The sequence below is a fragment of the Poromitra crassiceps genome, assembly GCF_964638095.1.
Source record: "Poromitra crassiceps genome assembly, chromosome: 28".
NCBI classification, from domain to species: domain Eukaryota; kingdom Metazoa; phylum Chordata; class Actinopteri; order Beryciformes; family Melamphaidae; genus Poromitra; species Poromitra crassiceps.
Genome location: NC_139651.1, coordinates 10,668,454 through 10,692,887, shown reverse-complemented (window position 1 = coordinate 10,692,887; position 24,434 = coordinate 10,668,454). Strand labels below are relative to the sequence as shown.

At 47.0% G+C, this 24,434-nt stretch overlaps 1 protein-coding gene across 3 annotated transcripts in view; it reads right to left on the bottom strand.

Moving 5' to 3' along the window:
* Positions 1 to 24,434, bottom strand: part of ankrd11 (ankyrin repeat domain 11) — a 169,534-nt gene that overhangs the window by 49,183 nt on the left and 95,917 nt on the right. For 2 of the 3 annotated variants that reach the window (XM_083662348.1, XM_083662350.1), the window contains exon 3: positions 11,359 to 11,426. The exons of the other annotated variant lie outside the window; for it this stretch is intronic. The gene's annotated coding sequence lies outside the window, so the exon portion shown is untranslated. The remainder of the gene's footprint in view (positions 1 to 11,358; positions 11,427 to 24,434) is intronic. 3 annotated transcript variants of the gene reach the window in all.

Sequence of the window (24,434 nt, the reverse complement as noted above, 5' to 3'; positions counted from 1 at the left end):
TCTCTCTCTCTCTCTCTCTCTCTCTCTCTCTCTCTCTCTCTCTCTCTCTCTCTCTCTCTCAGCTTGTTGCCTAGCAACTCAGGGACGAGACAGATGCAGGCCTATCAGAGAAGCTGGTGAGAGAGAGAGTGTGTTAGACGAGTGCTGCTGCATATCAACCTAAAGCAATGAGGATTCAATCAGTTGTTGCCCTTTAGATCACCTTCTGACAGAATAGACCTGTTTCCCCTCGTTTACAGCCTCCCAGAACTCCTGGATGCTGACAGACTCAGATAGTGGACTCGTCTAACAGACGCCACCTACTGGAGGCCGGGAGCATGATTAATAGAGTATAATAATCACTGAATATTAGCACGCTGCTAAATATCCAAGATGTGTTGTTGATACCACACATCCTCAAAACAAGGGTCATTGTCGTGATCAAAAAATGTAGCAAAAATTAGGGCTGGGTATTGGCAAGGACCTCACGATACGGTACGTATCACGATACATGGGGTCGCGATACGATTGCATCACGATACATTGCGATACAATACATATTGCGATATATTGCAATACTCTACACAATTTACTCACAATTAAATAATAGAGCTAAAGATACAACACACTGTGTACCACCCAGGTAGTGTAATAATATGTACATCACTTTATACTGATAACTTAGTGGAAAGATTTAGTCAAAACTACTGAGTGTTGAGTGTGTTACTGAACGCACTGACATAAAAAGTATTCTTATTGTGTCACTGACCACACGGCAGTGCAAAAACATCGATACAGTATCGATTAGGGGTGGGAATCACTAGATGCAGATGCCCAGTGGCCTGGCCTGGCATGGCATGCAAAAAAATAAAAAATAAATAATAATAATATCGATACTTGGCGTCCAAATATCGATACAATACAATATCGGCAGGCAAAATATCGCAATATATTGCCATATAGATTTTTTGCACAGCCCTAGCAAAAATAATCTTTATCATTTTAGCCACAATGGAGCAGCCGTACCACGACTACATGAAACAAACAGGAAAACAGCAACACAACAACAACAACATGACGCTACAAACATCAGCTGAGGCCACATCATCTGCTCCAGTTCTCTGCACAGCCCGGCCTTGTTCTCCCTCGACTGACTGGCTGTCGAGAAGGTCTGATGGGAGGGACCTATTCACCAGCATGTTAGGTAGACCCATCTCATTACAGCATTCATACAGTGCCACACAATAGCTGCTCAAGACTGTAGCTGGCTCACCACACCCTCATCTTGGGCTCGTTATGATGTCAGTTAAGAGGATCCTTTGTACATTAGTCTTTTGTTCTTAACACATATTGCTAACATGAGTGTGAGTGCTGCGCTCCTCTACTGTACAGTGGGCTGGCATGTGGGCAGTGCCCAAAATGTGACGGAGCGTCGGGTCGATGCGGCTAACGTGAACACTGTAGCTCAAAGGATATTTTGCTGCCAATATCAAATTGGCTGTCTAAAAGCTAAAGATCCCACACTGATGGGAGGCTGAGTGCAGATAGCAGGGGGCTAAGCAGGTTTTGAGGCCTAGCATCCTCAGAGCTCCGAAGCAATCAAGACGACAAGAGGAGCCCCGGGAGATAAGACAGCTGAGTCACTTCCCTGAAGCTCGTTCTACAGTAACGCACACTTGTCAAGTTCAACGCACGTCATCATGACAACACTGTCAACGTCACACCAGCCCATGCAGACAGACCTGCCGAGGCCATGTCGAAATGTAGGTCAAAGCACTTAATGTGATGTTCATGTGGTGGAGGAACGCTTTGCATTCTGTTCATGCTTCTTCTCATGTGTGTGTTCATGTGCGTTGCTCCTGCAATCCTGCATACCTGCACTCTGCAGAACGTGTTGAGCTGTTGTGACACACCCTCGTCTGTACCGTCCACTGACTGAACGCAACAGAACACGAGAGGCATGATTTAAGCATATAGGGGTAAGCTGCTGGGCCGGCTCTCAAAAACGACGAGAGATGAACTCAACATACGTCTGTTCCTCGTGGGAAAACCTGGTGCCCACTGGACACAGAGAAGACTGGGAGGGAGACAGAGAGAGAGAGAGAGAGACAGAGACAGAGAGAGAGAGAGAGACAGAGACAGAGAGAGAGAGAGAGAGAGAGAGACAGAGAGAGAGAGAGAGAAGAGATGACATGCAACAAAGGTCCCAGCTCACATTTGAACCTAGGATGCCACGGTTACATGGCCCCCCGCCTTCGCCTTGAGCTACCAGGACGCCCCATTATTCTGTGGGTGCACCTGTACCATGTGATCAACATCATTATGCTGCTGCAAGAGACTGACAGGGAAGATGAATGACTGTGTAGGTGTGTGTGTGTGTGTGTGTGTGTGTGTGTGTGTAGGTGTGTGTGTGTGTGTGTGTGTGTGTGTGTGTAGTGTGTGTGTGTGTGTGTGTGTGTGTGTGTGTGTGTGTGTGTGTGTGTGTGTGTGTGTGTGTGTGTGTGTGTGTGGTAGAGTGAGATGTGAGGCCTGGTGACTGGAGCTGCATTAATGAAGGATTATGTGAGGAAGTAAAAATAAATGCAGAGCGAGAGGAGAGGGAGGGAGAGAGAGCCTGACTGAATAATGAAGAGAGAGGAGAGGGAGGGAGAGAGAGCCTGACTGAATAATGAAGAGAGAGAGAGGAGAGGGAGGGAGAGAGAGCCTGACTGAATAATGAAGAGAGAGAGAGGAGAGGGAGGGAGAGAGAGCCTGACTGGATAATGAAGAGAGAGAGAGGAGAGGGAGGGAGAGAGAGCCTGACTGGATAATGAAGAGAGAGAGAGGAGAGAGAGAGAGAGAGAGCCTGACTGGATAATGAAGAGAGAGGAGAGGGAGGGAGAGAGCCTGACTGGATAATGAAGAGAGAGAGAGGAGAGGGAGAGAGAGAGAGCCTGACTGGATAATGAAGAGAGGAGAGAGGAGAGGGAGAGAGCGAGAGCCTGACTGGATAATGAAGAGCGAGAGAGGAGAGGGAGAGAGAGAGAGCCTGACTGGATAATGAAGAGAGAGAGAGGAGAGGGAGAGAGAGAGAGCCTGACTGAATAATGAAGAGAGAGAGAGGAGAGGGAGAGAGCGAGAGCCTGACTGGATAATGAAGAGCGAGAGAGGAGAGGGAGAGAGAGAGAGCCTGACTGGATAATGAAGAGAGAGAGAGGAGAGGGAGAGAGAGAGAGCCTGACTGAATAATGAAGAGAGAGAGAGGAGAGGGAGGGAGAGCCCGACTGAATAATGAAGAGCGAGAGAGGAGAGGGAGGGAGAGAGAGCCTGACTGAATAATGAAGAGAGAGAGAGGAGAGGGAGGGAGAGGGAGCCTGACTGGATAATGGAGAGAGAGAGGAGAGGGAGGGAGAGAGAGCCTGACTGGATAATGAAGAGCGAGAGAGGAGAGGGAGAGAGAGAGAGCCTGACTGGATAATGAAGAGAGAGAGAGGAGAGGGAGAGAGAGAGCCTGACTGGATAATGAAGAGAGAGAGAGGAGAGGGAGGGAGAGGGAGCCTGACTGGATAATGAAGAGAGAGAGAGGAGAGGGAGGGAGAGAGAGCCTGACTGGATAATGAAGAGAGAGAGAGGAGAGGGAGGGAGAGAGAGCCTGACTGAATAATGAAGAGAGAGAGAGGAGAGGGAGGGAGAGAGAGCCTGACTGGATAATGAAGAGAGAGGGAGGGAGAGAGAGCCTGACTGGATAATGAAGAGAGAGAGAGGAGAGAGAGAGAGAGAGAGAGAGCCTGACTGGATAATGAAGAGAGAGGAGAGGGAGGGAGAGAGCCTGACTGGATAATGAAGAGAGAGAGAGGAGAGGGAGAGAGAGAGAGCCTGACTGGATAATGAAGAGAGGAGAGAGGAGAGGGGGGGAGAGAGAGCCTGACTGAATAATGAAGAGAGAGAGAGGAGAGGGAGAGAGCGAGAGCCTGACTGGATAATGAAGAGCGAGAGAGGAGAGGGAGAGAGAGAGAGCCTGACTGGATAATGAAGAGAGAGAGAGGAGAGGGAGAGAGAGAGAGCCTGACTGAATAATGAAGAGAGAGAGAGGAGAGGGAGGGAGAGCCCGACTGAATAATGAAGAGCGAGAGAGGAGAGGGAGGGAGAGAGAGCCTGACTGAATAATGAAGAGAGAGAGAGGAGAGGGAGGGAGAGGGAGCCTGACTGGATAATGGAGAGAGAGAGGAGAGGGAGGGAGAGAGAGCCTGACTGGATAATGAAGAGCGAGAGAGGAGAGGGAGAGAGAGAGAGCCTGACTGGATAATGAAGAGAGAGAGAGGAGAGGGAGAGAGAGAGCCTGACTGGATAATGAAGAGAGAGAGAGGAGAGGGAGGGAGAGAGAGCCTGACTGAATAATGAAGAGAGAGAGAGGAGAGGGAGGGAGAGAGAGCCTGACTGGATAATGAAGAGAGAGAGAGGAGAGGGAGGGAGAGAGAGCCTGACTGGATAATGAAGAGAGAGAGAGGAGAGGGAGGGAGAGAGAGCCTGACTGGATAATGAAGAGAGAGAGAGGAGAGGGAGGGAGAGGGAGCCTGACTGGATAATGAAGAGAGAGGAGTCAGTACTAGAGGGACAGTACTAGAGGGTCAGTACTAGAGGGTCAGTACTAGAGGGTCAGTACTATAGAGGGTCAGTACTAGAGGGTCAGTACTATAGAGGGTCAGTACTAGAGGGTCAGTACTATAGAGGGTCAGTACTAGAGGGTCAGTACTAGAGGGTCAGTACTATAGAGGGTCAGTACTAGAGGGTCAGTACTATAGAGGGTCAGTACTAGAGGGTCAGTACTATAGAGGGTCAGTACTAGAGGGTCAGTACTAGAGGGTCAGTACTTGAGAGTCAGTACTAGAGGGTCAGTACTATAGAGGGTCAGTACTAGAGGATCAGTACTATAGAGTCTCAGTACTAGAGGGTCAGTAGTAGTAGGGGGCTATAGGCTTGAGCTGGGTGATACAGGTCTCAGCATACCTCCCCCCCCCCCTCCACTCATTGGGCTTAAGCACAGTGAGAAAAACACTTAGGCGCTGTGCTCAAGTCTTATAATAATAATAATAATAGGTATTAGTTCATGTTGGTCTGGCATCATGCTGGCTACAATGTTGATGGCATTCTTATGTCAACAAACACACATGTACACATGCGAGGAACAAGGGGGAATGATCATGATCAGAAAAATGAGCAAAGTCATGTCCTCCATATAATATATCGTATGATAAATCTATCAGGTAATTATCATGACAGGCCTACTGATGTCATTGGTGATGAGCTGTAAAAAACTCAACACTAAAGCACTAAACACACTAATTACACACAACTGTGCTTAGGGACACACCAGCAGAAGGTGGCACAGACAGGCTGATTTGGCACATATAGAAAAAGAGAAGAGAGGGAGAACCAACAGCAGCCAGCCAGCCAGCCAGCCAGCCAGCCAGGCAAGCAACCTGATCCCTACAATGACACAGGAACGCAGAACAGAACACACACAGCTACAATAACAACCAGTCCAAATGGAGCCTCACTGGCTGGGAAGGCAGACTCAGGAATCTTGCCTGACATACACACACACACACACACATAGACTCTCTCACACACACACACACACACACACGTGGGTGCGTAGCGTTAGCGTAGCGGGGGACCAAACAGAATGTTAATGCTGTCCTGCTGCAGCGGCTCCCAGATGAATTATAAATCAGTGGGCAGGGCCGGATGGAGGGATGAGGGATGAAAGGAGTGCTACTGCAGAGCACAGCCAGCTGAGGGCTGCTGAGGGCGGTGCCAGCTTAAAGAGGATCGTGCCTGAGGGCGGTGCCAGCTTAACTCATTGAGTGCCAATGACGACAATCGTCGTCAATTCGATTAGTGACGTAGAGTGCCAATGACGACGATTGTCGTCAATTGCGTTTTTTGACGGTGGGACGTGGATCAAAGCCTATTACATCGCCTATTAAAATATGGGAGCTATTGAAGGTGTATAACCTATTTTACAGACCCATTAGGTGGCGACAGTGCTCTCCAGATTAGAGAAAGGTCCGGAAAACAGCAGGAAAAAGCCCCGTGATGAAAGAGAAACCGCTCATGCTGCAGCCAGAGCCATATAGATTGCTCTGTCTGGAGCTGACGTTGGCTGCGAACAGCAGTCAATCCGCGCCCACAACTGAGCCCCTCTGCCTCTGTCTGTCTGTCTGCATAGTTTCTCCACACGATTAGCCGCCAGAAAAGCAGCACCCGACGCCGAAGGACCAAACCATTCTCAGCAGTCGGTTTGGCTTTTCCGTGTAGCGCTGGGAGCCGGCGCACAAAAACGGAGCGCTCCGAAAATAGACTGGGTGCGTGTTAGGCTGTGTGTTAGTGTGGGGAGGAGTTTGCAGCTGAGGGGGGGAGAGGGGGGTGGGGCACGCAGGGCACCACACAACTACACCACGTCACTACATCTTAATTTCACAAAAGGCGGAATATCTCAGCTTCTAATTTGAAACGTCTTTTTGCTCAAAACAACCTATCTTCTCCGGCTCATAACTAAAGAACGGAAAATGGTATCAATAAACTTTTTTTTGCAGATGATAGAAGAGAGTCTCATCGTTCTTTGTGCGTGTTCGGTGTTTACATAGTAATATCACACAATATTCTGTGGGCCTCGAGAAATCACTGAAAACGCTCTGAAACTCTGGCACTGGGAGCGTCCGTTCTCCAAAAGTGGCTGGCACTCAATGAGTTAAAGAGGATGGTGCCTGAGGGTGGTGCCAGCTTAAAGAGGACGGTGCCTGATTAAAGAGGGGGTGCCAGCTGAGGGCTGTGCCTGCTTAAAGAGGGCGGTGCCTGATTAAAGAGGGGGTGCCAGCTGAGGGCTGTGCCTGCTTAAAGAGGGCGGTGCCTGGTGCCTGCTTAAAGAGGGCGGTGCCTGGTGCCTGCTTAAAGAGGGTGGTGCCTGATTAAAGAGGGGGCTGGGACGGTACCTGCCGAGGCCCACCGAGCACTCAGGAGATGTGCATCTTTTTATAATAAGACTATATCTGTTCGTTCACTATATTTGTGTGTGTGTGTGTGTGTGTGTGTGTGTGTGTGTGTGTTCAGAGATGCTCACAAGCCATTTTTTGCAAGTCCAAGTCAAGTCTCAAGTCTCTTATGGATGAGCGTTCTATTATCTGCTGCATGTCATCCAGTCTGCTTAGAACACTGCAGCTAAAACTAAGGAATTCAAAGCAGGTACTGTATTATCCTCACTCCTTATCTATTAGCATACCGTGTGCAGTTGATTGGATGACATCAGTAGAGATTTCCTTAATGTTAATGCACCAAAAAAATACAAATAAAAAATAAAGATTGTTCACAAGTCCCAAACCTCAAGTCCAAGTCAAGTCTCAAGTCTTTGAAGGACGAGTCTCAAGTCAAGTCTCAAGTCACTGTGTGGGTGACTTCAGTGCGACTCAAGTCCAAGTCCTCTGGGCAAACAGAGATTTTTTTAAATATTCTACTTGAGACTATTCCTCCTTTAAGCCGAAAAGACGAACGCCCCACTAGGATCGAAAACTGTCACAATACTAGAATTTCTAACTTTGATACCCATACCCAGGAAAATATCGATACTCGCTACCATGGGGGAGAAAATGACAATCGAGAGGCATCAAAATAAGCAGACAGATGAATGGACCCACGCACACTTCTCCAAAATCGAGGCCCAATAAAACTCATTAACAACTTTGCACTGACGGCGTTCCTGATTGGCTAGTGCCCTTAGACATGTGAAAGCACCCACAGAGGGCTGGAGGAGAGGCAGTGTCGCAGAACCAAACAGGATGTGAGTTCACGTGATTGGCTGGTTTACCGGGCGATGCACGCTCTACTCCACCAAACCAAACGCAGGATTTACTCCTGTGAAAACTAATGACAGGAAACACTGCCTCTTGTATGAGAGGGTAAGTCTGGAGAACGTCCGGACCTGATGCAACGGATATAGTCCAGAGTTCATGTCTGAAATTGGCTTATGAGGGGGGGGACACTTAGGCCTAGCAACACTTAGGCCTAGCACTAATAATAAAAACAGTTTGCCTATGTTCTTGATTTAGCATCTGTTTATCTCTTAGTGTGAGAGTGATGTATCTACGTGTGTGTGTTTGTTTGTGTGTGTGTGTGTGTGTGTGTGTGTGTGTGTGTGTGTGTGTGTGTGCTCTAACTCTGCCCGGAATGGAAAGTGCAGTAATTGAAAGAGGTGCTACCCTGAGGGGATGACTCTTCCGCTGTTCACAAGGTATCACTTCATAGCATCTAAGCGAGCACACACACACACACACACACACACACACACACACACACACACACACACACACACACACACACACACCTCCAGACAACAGCTAGCACCATATGTATGCAATTTAGCCAATTAAAGCTTTTACCCATAACCCAGTGCAGCAGCCCTACCGCAGAGGCAAGAGAGGAAAGAGAAGACGCAGAGGAAAGAAGGCTAGGCTACATTACAATCAGAGAGGTGGTTTACTCTCTCATCCAAAACACACACTCTTTGATATTAAACCACTTCCCGTTGCAACACTTAGCCACTCCTTAAATGATGAGGTCATCGGTTGGCATCAGCTGTTGGCTTTGTGCCATGGCCTGTTGTGTCCCAAATGTAAACAACAACAGTCTACATAATATAGAATATATTATATAGCCATTTATTACAGTTATTTACTGGACAAAAACAGTTGGACTTATTATATCCCTGCAAAGGGTTGACAGTAGGCTTGTTGCGGTAGTCGGTGTTACTGGTGTTACACGGTAGTGGGGGGGATACACCGATTACATAACATGTCCCCCTTTAACACCGTTTGTTTTTATGGAGGAAGACATGAAAGGAAAACTCTGCAGTTTCAGCGTCGTGCGCCGGGGTCAATTACAAGCGCTCCCTCTGCTGCAGTGTGGCTCCGCTGTTCTGGTTAGACCAGCAACTAACGTGAGTTAACGCTATGCATCTTATGAACACAGATGATGCCCTCCTCATACACATGTAGGTTAAGACCCTTAGCTAAGGCTGCGTGTGCATTCTGTTGTCACTGCGGGCCATCTCTGGAAATGTGCTTCTTCGTTTTTTACCACAGCGAAAAGTCGATGCTAACTTAGCATCATTGCTAGCAGGAGGGAGGGAGGACTTACCCAGTAGGGGTGGGGGAAAAAATCGATTCACCTAAGTATCGCGATTTTTAATGTCACGATTTTTTGGATCGATCTTTTATTCCAGAATCGATAATCGCAAATTATTATTTTTTTTTTATTTTTATTTTTTTTTGTGCTTGCAGTCAGGCCACTCACTGAACACCAGGCCAGGCGCCGCCTACTGGTTTACTAGTGGTTTTATTTAGGGATGCACCGATATGAAAATTTTGGCCGATGCCGATAACCGATATTAACATTGCTGTTATGGCCGATAACCGATATTTACCGATGTCGATATGATCTGTATAAAACCACATTTTTATGATCATCACATTTTGTACATACTGAAAAACACATGTTAACACTGAATTTGAAAAAGTTATGCATTTCTTTATTTGCAAAGCCTTTGGAAAAGCCCATAAATCATAGATTTACTGCATTATTTCATATCAATGTGAAGAATTTGGCTGATAATGATAACCGATATTAACATTGCAACATCTGACCGATACCGATATGACCGATATGTTAAAAAATCGGCCGATACTGGCCGATACCGATATGATTGCCGATATATCGTGCATCCCTAGTTTTATTACTTTATTAGTTAGTCTGAAGTAATAATTACACTTCAGGGTTAAAGTGGGTGCATCTCATTGTAAAATTGGACTTCAAACGGCCCAAATCTGGCTTCAAACGACCCAAATTTCACGCGCGTTGGCCCATATCGGCCTGGCCTGCTTGGTATCTAATGCCCGGCCTGAATTATGATCCCAGTCCGCCCCTGTTTTTAACTATATCGCCCAGCCCTACTCATGATATATAATATACAGTCTCTAGTGTATGATTCAACTTTTCCCATGTTCTAATCTAGTGTAAAAAAGCAAACAAACTGAAAAAATAAAAGAAAAAAATAAACAAAAATCGCAATAAATCGTAATATCGAATCGCAATAATCGTAGAATCGCAATACTTAAGAATCGCAATATAAATCGAATCGGCACCCAAGAATCGTGATAGTATCGAATCGGGAGATAAGTGAATCGCCACAGCCCTATTACCCAGCCTTCAGTCATTGCCTGCTTACTGCTGCTTGCTGGTAATGTTAAATCCCATGTCGCTAACGTTAGTTTCTTTTGAGAAAGATTGTCTCCACGGGCGTCTGAAAAGTTGTCTCGAGTCAGATGCAGCCATGAGTTGTGAGGCAGCCAGTGCTGTGACTGAGCGTCCAAGCTAACGTTAGTACGTGTGGACGTCTCGTCTCTATGACCCTACCAGTTAAAGCATAGACTCTTGCTTACTTTAAAACTTTTATTATCAACGTCACGTTTCGCTCTAGTCTAGCTGCTGTGATCATGATGAGGATATCCGACTGGTGTCTCACTGTTATTGTCCCCCGGCACAACATGCACTAGTAGGAACTAACAATCCTATTGAAGCATAATGGATGGGAAAGAAATGAAGAAGAGAGAGCACACGAGACAGAAGAAGTGATGAGAGAGCAGATGCAGAAATAGTGCTGGGCAGATCTATTGATGCCAGTTTCTCTCGCCATGGCGCAGTCCATGTGACTGTCCAGGAGGAAGTGTCACGCAGACGCAGGCCAAACTAAAGGAATGCAGAGTCAGAGACCTGTGGGTGCTCTCTCCTCGCCTCTCCTCCTGATCTCCCTCACTGCTCTCTCTCAGACATCCCCACCCCCACACACCCCCACACGCCAACGCTGGCATTTCCTGTTGATGGCCCAGTGCAAACGCCCAGGGAGGAGGAGCCAGAGAGGCAGAGGAGGAGGAGGGGAGGTGAGGAGAGAGGAGAGACGTGTCTGTGCCATGATGGAGTCCCATGGTCCACCCTGCCTGCACCCTGCACACTTCTCCAATTACCCATGACGACTACTGCTATTACACACACACACACACACACACACACACACACACACACACACACACACACACACACACACACACACACACACACACACACACACACAGAGTTTGATAGGGCTCTATACTTGAATATATGGAGGAAAGGGTTGATGGTAATGATTAGGAGACATGAAGATGGAGGGAAAGGTGGACTGCTGTACACTGCGTTATGCAGATGCCAGGGCGAGAGACTGTCCCTGTCTTTGCCTGTGGGACTGCTTGTTGGACTGGGCTGAAAGGGGGTGCTGGAGGAAAGGCTGAGGCCCAGGTTCCTGGTTCTTACCAGTAGACGAGTGGGGGCAAGGGGTCCGCCGTCGTGGGGCCGCTCAGAGGACAAGGGGCGCATTGAGACTGGGGAGAAGAGAAAGATGATACAGGCATGTGAATGTACAGCCTCAAACACCCCCGACCTGCTCAGGTTTCCTCCACAAAGCAGCCATTTTACCCACACCCTGCCTCCCCTCTTGTCCCGCACAAACACACACACGCGCGCGCACACACACACACACACACACACACACCTCAGCAGCTCCTGGATGCTCTGAGCTTTCTCTCAGCATCCATGTTACATGGTAACCTCCTGTCATGTTACATGGTAACCTCCTTTCATGTTAGATGTTAACCTTTCATGTTACAGCGTTGGAGCACTTTGTGTAACGGCTGGACGCCATTGGGATTACGCTCTTCACTGTCAGCCTGTGTGTGTGTGTGTGTGTGTGTGTGTGTGTGTGTGTGTGTGTGTGTGTGTGTGTGTGTGTGATGTAATACTGGAGGAGTGTTATGAGGGGAGGGGGGGGTTGCAGGGTATTGTGTTCCTCCTCCTGTGTTTGTGCGGTTGAGTGACTCATCAGAAAAGGGCCCGTCCAGAGGAGGCCCCGCCCCCGAGAGAGAGGAGGACAAAGGACACACATGTGGCACGCTAAGCTAAGGCCTTCTGGGATCTGGGTCAGGACAGAGAGCGCTCTCCTCAAAAGCCCCGCTTTCACTAGTGAACACACCTCTGACACACTACCACAGCCCCCCTGGCACCTTCACAACACCATCGTCCCCCGTTACACACACACACACACACACACACACACACACACACACACACACACTTCACTGACACGGGCACAAACACACAGCTTATTCTCATCAACATTGTCTTCAAAATACATAAACTAACATCCAGTCAACAAACATCCAAAATCTGTTTGTGTTTCTAATTCACTCTCTTTGACACACACACACGGACACACACACACATGGACACACACACACACACACAAAGAGGCTCAGATGTTTCAAAGGGGGGTTGTTCAGTGTCTGAGAGCTGAGGAGCAGAAGGCAGCAGTATTCATATGCAGATCCTCTGCCATGTGTGCAGGGAGCACAGAAGAAAGACCTGGGCTAAACAAGGACTGGACACACACACACACACACGCATGTACACACACACACGTACACACACACACACACGCACACGCACGTACACGCACACGCACACACACACACACACACACACACACACACATGTACACACACACACACACACACACACACACACACACACACACACACACACACACACACACACACGTACACACACACAGCGAGCTAACCTGGTCAGCCAACAGGTAGCAGGCTGGAGGTTGGAGAGATGCTAAGTGAGGAAAGTCAACACCAGCACCAGATGTGCCGTGTGCGCTGGCCTGGATCTGATCCGGTTGTTAACATGGTCACGCAATAGGCCTGGGCTTGGCAGCACTCTCATGAGTTAAAGTGCACTATATCATATATATATATATACTGTATATATATATTATTATTATTATTATTATTATGTCAAATAGAGCCCCCTGCAGGCGCAAAGACAAATGACGTACCTCAATCAAAACAAGGACAAAACATGCCTCCCCCTCCCTTTCCAACGCAGCGTTTCCGTTAGCAACGTGACCTAGAAGGTTTCAATGAGATGGACAAACGGGAGAAGCTCCGGTCAAATATGATCCGTTTACTGAGCTTAAAAACAATAGATAGTATCTGATCACCGTCATCACGGCCACAGCTGGGAACTTGTCATCTTAACTTAGTGACCGTCCAGGTTACAGCTGTGCTAATAGCAAGCTAGCAGGCGTTAGCATTGTCGATTATCGTTTCTGTTGCGTTATTATCTCTTACAAAAAGCGTTGTGATGGTGGCCTGTGTTCTCCACAGCTGTAGTAACGTTAATGACAGCAATAAAACAGGGTTAGTTTGTATGTGTCTCTGCTGCCCCCACACGTGAAGGGGAAGTAAGATGAGAGAGATGTGTGTGTTAGGAGAAACCTTCGGCCAGCTCCTCATCTGACCACAGGTCACCGTGAACATTGTGTGGCGTCATATAGTGGCTTCTGCAAGCTCTCCGTCAGCTCCTCTGACTTTTAGAAAGGCTCATCCAGATAACACTCATGTGTAACGGTGGCTGGCTAGCTTCCTAGTAGCACTAGCTAGTAGCTTCCTAGTAGCACTAGCTAGTAGCTACTAGCTAGTAGCTTCCTAGTAGCACTAGCTAGTAGCTTCCTAGTAGCACTAGCTAGTAGCTACTAGGTAGTAGCTTCCTAGTAGCACTAGCTAGGCTGAGACGGCAACAAACGTAGCTGCAACAAAGGCTACATCAACAATGTGGCCACGCTGCTGGACGGTGTGACCGGAGATATTTAAACGTGTCGGACTTTAACTGATGTTACCAGATAACAGAACCCCTGTTCCAACATCGAGCTCCTCACATAATAGCATCTATTTTCTTTCACTAGATTCACCATCGCTTTCACAATCACAATCACTTGTATTGCCACAGTGTGCAATTGACATAAGAGGAATTTGTCTTAGTGTCATTCATGTATTGTTTTTCCTCTTTTCCACAGGACCTCCACTTTCTGCACGGGTAGCTCTCACTCAAACTATGCTTACATTGCTCTGCGGTAAAAAAAAAAATGGCCGTGCACTTTGACGTGCAAGCCAAAGATGGCAGACTGACTGGCTGTCACGTTGATTTTTGCTGTTAAATATGATGTTAGCTATGTCCATATCGAGTTTACTTGTCCAAAGTTTATCATCGTTATCGACACGAGTTCTATCGCGATCCCCAAGTATCGAGATTTTATTTTATTGCCCAGCCCTAGTTCCACTTTCTCCTGCAAAAGGGGAGGAGCTTTTTGACGTCCCGTAAAAGCACAGAGAACTGGTCGTCCCTCCCTCCAGCGTATCTTCTGAACTAGAGAACTGGTCGTCCCTCCCTCCAGCGTAGCTTCTGAACTAGAGAACTGGTCGTCCCTCCCTCCAGCGTATCTTCTGAACTAGAGAACTGGTCGTCCCTCCCTCCAGCGTAGCTTCTGAACTAGAGAACTGGTCGTCCCTCCCTCCAGCGTATCTTCTGAACTAGAGAACTGGTCGTCCCTCCCTCCAGCGTAGCTTCTGAACTAGAGAACTGGTCATCCCTCCCTCCAGCGTAGCTTCTGAACTAGAGAACTGGTCGTCCCTCCCTCCAGCGTAGCTTCTGAACTAGATAACTGGTCATCCCTCCCTCCAGCGTAGCTTCTGAACTAGAAGAAGGTGAACTGGTCGTCCCTCCCTCCAGCATAGCTTCTGAACTAGATGATAGAACTGATCGTCCCTCCCTCCAGCGTAGCTTCTGAACTAGAGAACTGGTCGTCCCTCCCTCCAGCGTAGCTTCTGAACTAGAGAACTGGTCATCCCTCCCTCCAGCGTAGCTTCTGAACTAGATGAAGGTGAACTGGTCGTCCCTCCCTCCAGCGTAGCTTCTGAACTAGATGATAGAACTGGTCGTCCCTCCCTCCAGCGTAGCTTCTGAACTAGATGATAGAACTGGTCGTCCCTCCCTCCAGCGTAGCTTCTGAACTAGATGAAGGTGAACCCTCCCTCCAGCGTAGCTTCTGAACTAGATGATAGAACTGGTCGTCCCTCCCTCCAGCGTAGCTTCTGAACTAGATGAAGGTGAACCCTCCCTCCAGCGTAGCTTCTGAACTAGATGATAGAACTGGTCGTCCCTCCCTCCAGCGTAGCTTCTGAACTAGATGAAGGTGAACCCTCCCTCCAGCGTAGCTTCTGAACTAGATGATAGAACTGGTCGTCCCTCCCTCCAGCGTAGCTTCTGAACTAGATGAAGGTGAACCTCTTAATAAAGCAGGAAGCAAAACAAAATGCTATCATGAGACATGAGAACGCTCAATGTCACTCAGATGGAAAAGCTACATCTGAACCATAAATGTGAAAATAGGCCTAAGCTTCTATTCCTGACGCAACACTAAATGTGTTTGCTGCTGACGGATTCAGCATCTAGGTCAGAGTGAACGCTGTGTGTGTGTGTGTGTGTGTGTGTGTGTGTGTGTGTGTGTGCGTTGGTTATACACTGTATTCATTAAGTCCGTCATATATATACATGACGTTTACAACCAGACAGTAGCAGAGAAGAACAAATGGTGGCAGCATACATAACAAACCCAGAAGACTTCATATCAAATTAAACAAATTTAAAACATTAACACATTGAATGCCAGCCATGTTTTCATTCCTGTAGGTAAGTTGTGCCAGGGGTGTTTTTGACGATTCTGGCTCATTTTAGAGACAGCCGAGGATTCTTTTCTGTTAAGAATTCATGAACACCAATCATCTAAAAATAACTACCGTAAATTCCGGACTATAAGCCGCGGCTTTTTTCCCGTTTTTTGGCCCCTGCGGCTTATATAACGGTGCGTCTTATCTATGGATTTTTTCAGAAAAAAAAAAAAAAAAAAAAAAAAATCTCTCTTTTTTAGCACTCTTTCTAACTATAAATCCACTTCTGTTTTAATTTCCTCTCTTGCCCTCTTTTCACCACACCGCGGACACTGTGTGCACTGTAAAAATAAACAACGGTGGTGTTGTGTTATGTTGTTTTGTTGAAATGTTGTAATACGGTAAATGGGAGCTTCCTCAAACAGCCATCTCTTCCCGACAATCCCCTCTGTGCGTGACCACTTACATATGGTAATTACGGTAAGCAAACGGCCACTCGGGCAACAACTCCCTCCCCCGACTACCAGGAGAAAATCACAAACTTCGGCGAATTCACACAAAGGAAGATCAAGGAATATTCACAACAAGACGAGCAGTAGAAGCAACACTCTCACTTACCATGGGGAAGGTACGCAGAAATTCACACGAGGCAGCTTTCAAGTTGAAAGCAGTCAATCTCGCATTAAAAGAGAGCAGCCGCCGATCAAACAGAGCAGCCGCGCGTAACCTGGGCAAAAGGGACTGTCCGTCCGGGGGAGAACTACTGAACAACTCCCTCCCGACTATCAGGAGAAAATCACAAACTTCGGCGAATTCACACAAAGGAAGATCACGGAATATTATAGGAGTGTGAAAACATCCACAATTACCAACGGGTTCCAAAACGCTGGACTGCTGCGGGATGAAGAGGATGACGCCACGGGGACTGCCCCCTAGTCCGATACCTCACGAGTCCGATACCTCACGAGTCCGACACCTCATGGTTTTGGGTTAGGGTCTGGGGGAGGTTAGGTTTAGGCGTGGGGGTGGGAGAGGTTAGGTTTTGGGTTAGGGTCTGGGGGATGTTAGGTTTAGGCGTGGGGGTGGGAGAGGTTAGGTTTTGGGTTAGGGTCTGGGGGAAGTTAGCCTCTTTTTTCGGACTCGTGAGGTGTCGGACTCGTGAGGTATCGGACTCGTGCCATGGCACCTGAAGGAGAGAGGAGAGTGGTTGACGAAGCCACCCTGAACCTGTTCGTTTCCGACACTGAAGATGAGGACTTTGGTGGTTTCAGTACGCAGGAAGAAGAGGAAGACGAGGATTAGTGACTTGACTTCTCTGGTTACAGGTTTGCTGCACATATACGGTAGCCTATTGTTGTGTGATTTTGTCTGGGGATTAGTGACCTGGCTTTTGTTTTGTTTTGTTGAAATGTTAATAAATGGGAGCTTCCCCAAACAGCGATCTCTTTCCCGACATTCCTCTCTGTGCACGAACCCTTTCATATGGTAATTAAACATCAAAACACCCGCGGCTTATAGTCCGGTGCGGCTTATAGAAGAAAAAAATAGTCAATTTTGGTCCCGCGGCTTATACACCGGTGCGTCTTATAGTCCGGAATTTACGGTAATAGAATGTGTGCTTTCTCTGTCTAAAAGAGTTAGTTTGCAGAGTTAGTAGTTATGTAGATATTAGCCGTTGAGTACAGCATGGTTTCAGCGTCTGGAAATTTATTCAGAGATAAATGGCTTTTTGTGAAACAGTCACTTTAACCATTCATTTTTGGCATCAGTAAGACCGTCAGACATTCTAAACAATAGTTTTGAACAGTAATTTCCTCCATAACAACAGGAAACACCCCTCTCATTCAAACTCCCTCCTCCCTCCTCCCTCCTCCCTCCTCCCTCCGCTGTACAGCGGGCGTGTCAGAAGCGCTTTTGCTGCTGCCTGCCTGTGTGCCTGCCTGCCTGCTTGCCTGCGTGCAGACGCTCCTTGTGCGAGTCAAGATGGGCCGGGGAATGCGTGGGCGATGGGCAGATGTTGATTCTGGCCTTTCTGAGGTGTTTCAAAGTGTGTTTCACCTATGATCTATTTTGCAAATCGCTCTCCGCTCTCTGTGTGCTGCTGCCGGTGCGCGGCCGCTCTCAGGCAAGACAAGTCTGTTACTGTAAAATCGCCACGGCATTTCCTTGAACGGCTTGGTCCCGCGGCAGTTTTTTCTTTGATTTCGGTCGTCTGGGGGAGCACTGTCAACACTTAGTGGGTCGGTAAAATAGATTATACACATTATCTTGCTCCAATAGTGATCTCGAAGATGTAAAAGCGGTTGATTGATGTCCCACTGTCAAAAAAAAAAAATCTTTATGTAAGACGAGTTAGTCCGTCCTTGGCACTTAAGCGCTGGATTATGTAAGACGAATTAGTCCGTCTCTGGCACTTAATGTGTTAAAATGGTCGACTATTAGCTGTGGCACCTGCACACGCACGCATACACACACACACACACACACACCTTCTTCTGTTATACAACGCTGAACGTGAGAGAGGGCTCAAGATAGAGCGAGCAAACAGAGAGAAGTGTAAAGGAGTGAGTCATGCTGACCTACATAGGCAGAGTGAGAGAGAGAGAGTGACAGAGAGGGAGGGAGGGAGAGAGAGACAGAGAGAGAGAGAGGGAGAGACAGAGAGAGAGGGAGGGAGGGAGAGACAGAGAGAGGGAGGGAGAGAGAGAGAGAGTGACAGACAGGGAGAGAGAGAGGGAGGGAGAGACAGAGAGAGAAAGGGAGAGACCGAGAGAGAGAGAAAGGGAGAGACCGAGAGAGAGAGAAAGGGAGAGACCGAGAGAGAGAGAAAGGGAGAGACCGAGAGAGAGGGGGAGGGAGAGACAGAGAGAGTGAGAGAGAGAGGGAGAGACCGAGAGAGAGGGGGAGGGAGAGACAGAGAGAGTGAGAGAGAGAGGGAGAGACCGAGAGAGAGGGGGAGGGAGAGACAGATAGAGAGAGAGAGAGAGAGAGAGGGAGACCGAGAGAGAGGGGGAGGGAGAGACAGAGAGAGTGAGGGAGAGAGACAGAGAGATATTATATTTGAGTGCAATGTTACACTTTTTTATTCTCCTATATCTTTAACTGTACGCACATTTTTGCTTTTGTTTTTGTTTTTGTTTTCATTTTACACTTTCTCGTGCCAATAAAGCCCCTTTGAATTGAATTGAGAGAGAGAAAAAGAGAGAGAGACGGAGAGAGAGAGACAGAGAGAGAGAGGGAGGGAAGGATGGAGAGAGAGACAGAGAGAGAGAGAGAGAGAGAGAGAGTCTGGGAAGGATGCAGGGAGAGAGAGAGAGAGAGAGAGAGTTTCCGCATATCAAAGTGTTTACTTGGCTCTGCATGTGCCTGCTCTCTGGGAGGGAGGGAGGGAGGGAAGGAAAACAGGCGAAGCAAGAGGGGGCAGATAACGTTAGGATGGAAAAGAAGTGGAGAGAGGAGGACAGGAAAGAGGGAGTTAAATAATACAATGGCTGTCGCTGCTGGGGCCTCTCTTGATCTCTCCCCCTCATGACACACAGAGGGCGCTCTGCCAACAACACATTTACCCCTAAAACACACACACACACACACACACACACACACACACACACACACACACACACACACACACACACCTGAAGCACAGAGCACAGACATGTAGACGAGCACAGACACACGGGTCATGTCGGGAGAGAGAGCAGCATCTCTCTGGTCCAAACGGAGCACCTGGCGAGCAGCAACCCAATCTGCTCACATTTAAACGTTGAACTAAGACAACCAACCAACCGCTCGCAGAGCAACAACCACCAAGACTAAAGCAGCACAGATCCCCCCCTGCACACCAAGCTGCACTCAGATACACACACTTCAGTTCCTGACGAGAAAATCCTCTTTACAAAGATTGTCTAATGTAGATATATAAAATGTAGATATATATAATGTAGATATATAAAATGAAGATATAAAATGTAGATGTATAAAATGTAGATGTATAAAATGTAGATGTATAATGTAGATGTATATAATGTAGATATATATAATGTAGATATATAATGTAGATGTATATAATGTAGATGTATACAATGTATATATATAATGTAGATGTATATAATGTATATATATAATGTAGATGTATATAATGTATATATATAATGTAGATGTATATAATGTAGATATATAATGTAGATGTATATAATGTACATATATATAATGTATATATATAATGTAGATGTATATAATGTAGATGTATACAATGTATATATATAATGTAGATGTATATAATGTATATATATAATGTAGATGTATATAATGTATATATATAATGTAGATGTATAAAATGTAGATAATGTATATATACAGTATATAATGTAGATGTATATAATGTAGATATATATAATGTAGATATATAATGTAGATGTATATAATGAATATATATAATGTAGATATATATCATGTAGATATATATAATGTAGATGTATATGTTGAGGCAGTGCAGCATCTCTCCGTGATGCTCTGATAGCAGCAACATTCCAGGCTGATCAATAGGCACTGCGGAGAGATCCAGTTCCCTTTGAAGCTGGGCCGGAGATCTGGTTTCCTAATCACCTCCACCACTGGACCCCCCTTCCTCCTCCTCCTCCTCCTCGGTCCCTCCCACAGATTTTCCAATACAATGGAGCGGTTTTCACACCGCATGAGGGCCCGAGCTGGGTCAGCCTGTGGGAGGAGGGGAGGAGGGGGGGGGGGGGTGGCAGTGGGAGGAGGGGGGAGGAGGGGGAGGGGGGGGAGCAGTGGGAGACATGGAAGGGAAACCGTGGAGAGCGAGGAGGAAAGGGAATGGAGGAGGGAAAGCTATCATTCTGGGAAAGGGACAGACTGAGACATGAAGACATGCAGTCAAACCCTCTGCACTGATTCATTTAGAGAGGGACAGAATGAGACATGAAGACATGCAGTCAAACCCTCTGCACTGATTCATTTAGAGAGGGACAGAATGAGACATGAAGACATGCAGTCAAACCCTCTGCACTGATTCATTTAGAAAGGGACAGACTGAGACATGAAGACATGCAGTCAAACCCTCTGCACTGATTCATTTAGAAAGGGACAGAATGAGACATGAAGACATGCAGTCAAACCCTCTGCACTGATTCATTTAGAAAGAGACAGAATGAGACATGAAGACATGCAGTCAAACCCTCTGCACTGATTCATTTAGAAAGGGACAGACTGAGACATGAAGACATGCAGTCAAACCCTCTGCGCACTGATTCATTTAGAGAGGGACAGAATGAGACATGAAGACATGCAGTCAAACCCTCTGCACTGATTCATTTAGAAAGAGACAGAATGAGACATGAAGACATGCAGTCAAACCCTCTGCACTGATTCATTTAGAAAGGGACAGACTGAGACATGAAGACATGCAGTCAAACCCTCTGCGCACTGATTCATTTAGAGAGGGACAGAATGAGACATGAAGACATGCAGTCAAACCCTCTGCACTGATTCATTTAGAAAGAGACAGAATGAGACATGAAGACATGCAGTCAAACCCTCTGCACTGATTCATTTAGAAAGGGACAGACTGAGACATGAAGACATGCAGTCAAACCCTCTGCGCACTGATTCATTTAGAAAGGGACAGAATGAGACATGCAGTCAAACCCTCTGCACTGATTCATTTAGAAAGGGACAGAATGAGACATGAAGACATGCAGTCAAACCCTCTGCACTGATTCATTTAGAAAGGGACAGACTGAGACATGAAGACATGCAGTCAAACCCTCTGCACTGATTCATTTCCAGTTGAAATGCTTCTCAGATCAGATCAGGGGCTATGAGCTTTTAATCATGTTTATTTAGCTTGATAGATGAGGAGGACTGATTGACCACCTCAGAATCAAAGCAGTACTTTGGGGCAGAGCGGGTTGAGGAGGACTCTTCTCTTCTCAGAAGAGAGCTTCATCAGCTCACAGTATTAACAATATCCCAGCAAGCAGTGAAGCAAGGAAAGGCTGGTTTTCATAGGCTACTGACTAGTGCTGATTACAAAGACAGAAAGCAAACAACCAATCCGTTAAGAGAGGAACCAGCTGATGCAGAATGCAGAAAGGACTCGCATCGAGTTGAACCGTTTTCCAACCAGTAAATAATTCTAACTAATGAACATGCAGTGAGAGTCTCCCTCTCTCCTTTACTTTGAAAAGCTATTCTCACCATCTTGTTCTGCCTTACAGCCATTCCTAACTGGACATGATGTGAGCGAGCATCAGATGCTTGAATCTTCTCCAGATGAAGATGTCCTAACCTGCTCCGTGCATCAGCCAATAGGCGGAGCGATGTGTTGCTTGATTGGAAAATCAATCAAAATGGCTCTTATTCTTGCTTAGGTTTCACGTACAAATGCACCTTCAACATAGGGTCATGTTTGGATGCGACGGGTTACACTGCTTCCCAGTACTGGACATCGCTCACAGTATATCTGGACAGTATTTCACACTCCAGCTGACAGAGTTTGCTCACTCACCGTGTGTTAGGAAGGTGTTAGGCATACGTATATGATGCCATTATCCAGACTGCAAATTTATCAGCAGCAGAATCCACTTTGATTCCTAGATCACCAACATTGCAAGCAAACAGCAGTAAGGAAGGAGTGCCACGGTGTGGACCGTAGTGCCCTAACAAGGTCTGGACCATAGTGCCCTAACAAGGTCTGGACCATAGTGCCCTAACAAGGTCTGGACCGTAGTGCCCTAACAAGGTCTGGACCGTAGTGCCCTAACAAGGTCTGGACCATAGTGCCCTAACAAGGTCTGGACCGTAGTGCCCTAACAAGGTCTGGACCGTAGTGCCCTAACAAGGTCTGGACCGTAGTGCCCTAACAAGGTCTGGACCGTAGTGCCCTAACAAGGTCTGGACCGTAGTGCCCTAACAAGGTCTGGACCGTAGTGCCCTAACAAGGTCTGGACCGTAGTGCCCTAACAAGGTCTGGACCGTAGTGCCCTAACAAGGTCTGGACCGTAGTGCCCTGACAATATTCATGTGACCACTGAATGGCAGTTTAGAGTCCAGCGATTTATGGTTGTTGCGACCGACCATGATCACATTCCATCGTCGGTGCAAACGACCGTGTTTATACTTCCAGCGACGGGCGATATGCCATCGTTGCGATGAACGTTGCGACCATCGTCAACTTTGACCCCATCGTTGGCTCCGTTGTCATGACAACCACCATTTCTTTCTCTCCTACTACCCCAGTTTCTGTTGAAACCAACAGCCATAAACACCACAGAAGAAGAAAAAGTGAACGAGCCGAAAACTTAATAAACACAAGGACACGGCTCCCGTGCCTTGGGGCTAATCGTGCATTCCTTTATAACTGGGGACTGGTAATCTTACGACTTCAAAGGTCATGAGCTGGGCGGTGCCGTCATCAGAGCTGCTATTTCCCATTCCAAACTCGTAGGAGTCTCAGCAGCCCCAACCTCAAAAATCCAAGATGGCTGCGCCACGCAACAACAGTAGTAGTAATCGTGGTAATATTGTTTAGCACTTCTGTTTTGTTTGTGTCTCATTAAATCAGCTGTACACACAGCACTGCCTAACTTCTATCTGTGTGGACATGAGGCTGCAGTGTTTGTATGCGCAAAATGCCGCGAAATGCCATGTTGTCAATTGTTATTGCTAACAATGGCTAACAATGGCTAGCCTGGCTAGCGACTGGATCTGACCAATCAACAGTGAACTTCCCAGCTCAAGTTTTTTGCAAATGGAACGCTAACAAAACGGATGTGATGTCATTTAGCCTCCACATCCCAGTTATTTTGCGATAAAGGAACGCACGATATCGAGCGGGCAGATTATAAAGATGCGGTTAAAAAGGCTAATTCCTGGAAAGCTATAGCGGACATTGTCAACACAGACGGTAAGTAACAGCTAGCACATCGTTAGCATGGATAATCATACAGCATGTTAGCAAGCAGATGGACAGTTTTGTAATGTTTCAATCAAAACGGTAACGTTATTGACTGGCTAGCTTCTCTGTCTGTCCGTCCGGCATTAATCCATGTGAAAATATCACAACACATCGTGCTCTGTGCCTCTGCGCTGTGTTCTCCTATCGCCTGGGTGTTTATACTTTTTACGAGCGGCAGCGTCCAAAATCAGCGTCGAGCGACACTGGAACGGACGTCACGTTCAGCGATGCCCGTCGGGCGATGATAAACCGCTGGACTCTAAACTGCCCGTTACACAGAAGAGCTGGGACATGAAATACAAGGGAGAGCTAAAGAGCTAAAGCTCAAATCATTCTCTCTATTTTGTGCCGAGTCAGCTCACACACACACACACACACACACACACACACACACACACAGGGTATCATCTTGGGATATACACCCATTATTGGTCTAGAGTAGGGGTGGACAATAAATCAATATTATCAATCATATCGATCGAATATATTTCCAATACTTCCAATATACTGTACATGATTTACAGCATGAGTCTGCCCTTTCACTACAGGGTGTTGAGTCAGTCCGTTGGTGGCAGTTTTCCCCATGGCCTTTAGTGTTAACACGCTAATTGACTAATATCATCATAATTATGGTCTGGCTATTCTCTGGCTTGCAGGTAGTGCTGCCGTGCCTACCAACACGCGGGTCACAGGTCCGAGCCCACGTGTTACCTCCGGCTTGGTCGGGCGTCCATACAGGCACTATAGACCCATTTCACAGCAGCCGTTTTGAGGTGATAAAGCAGGAAGGAAAGCAGGTGTAACTAAATGGTGTAACTACATGATGTGACACAAATATACAT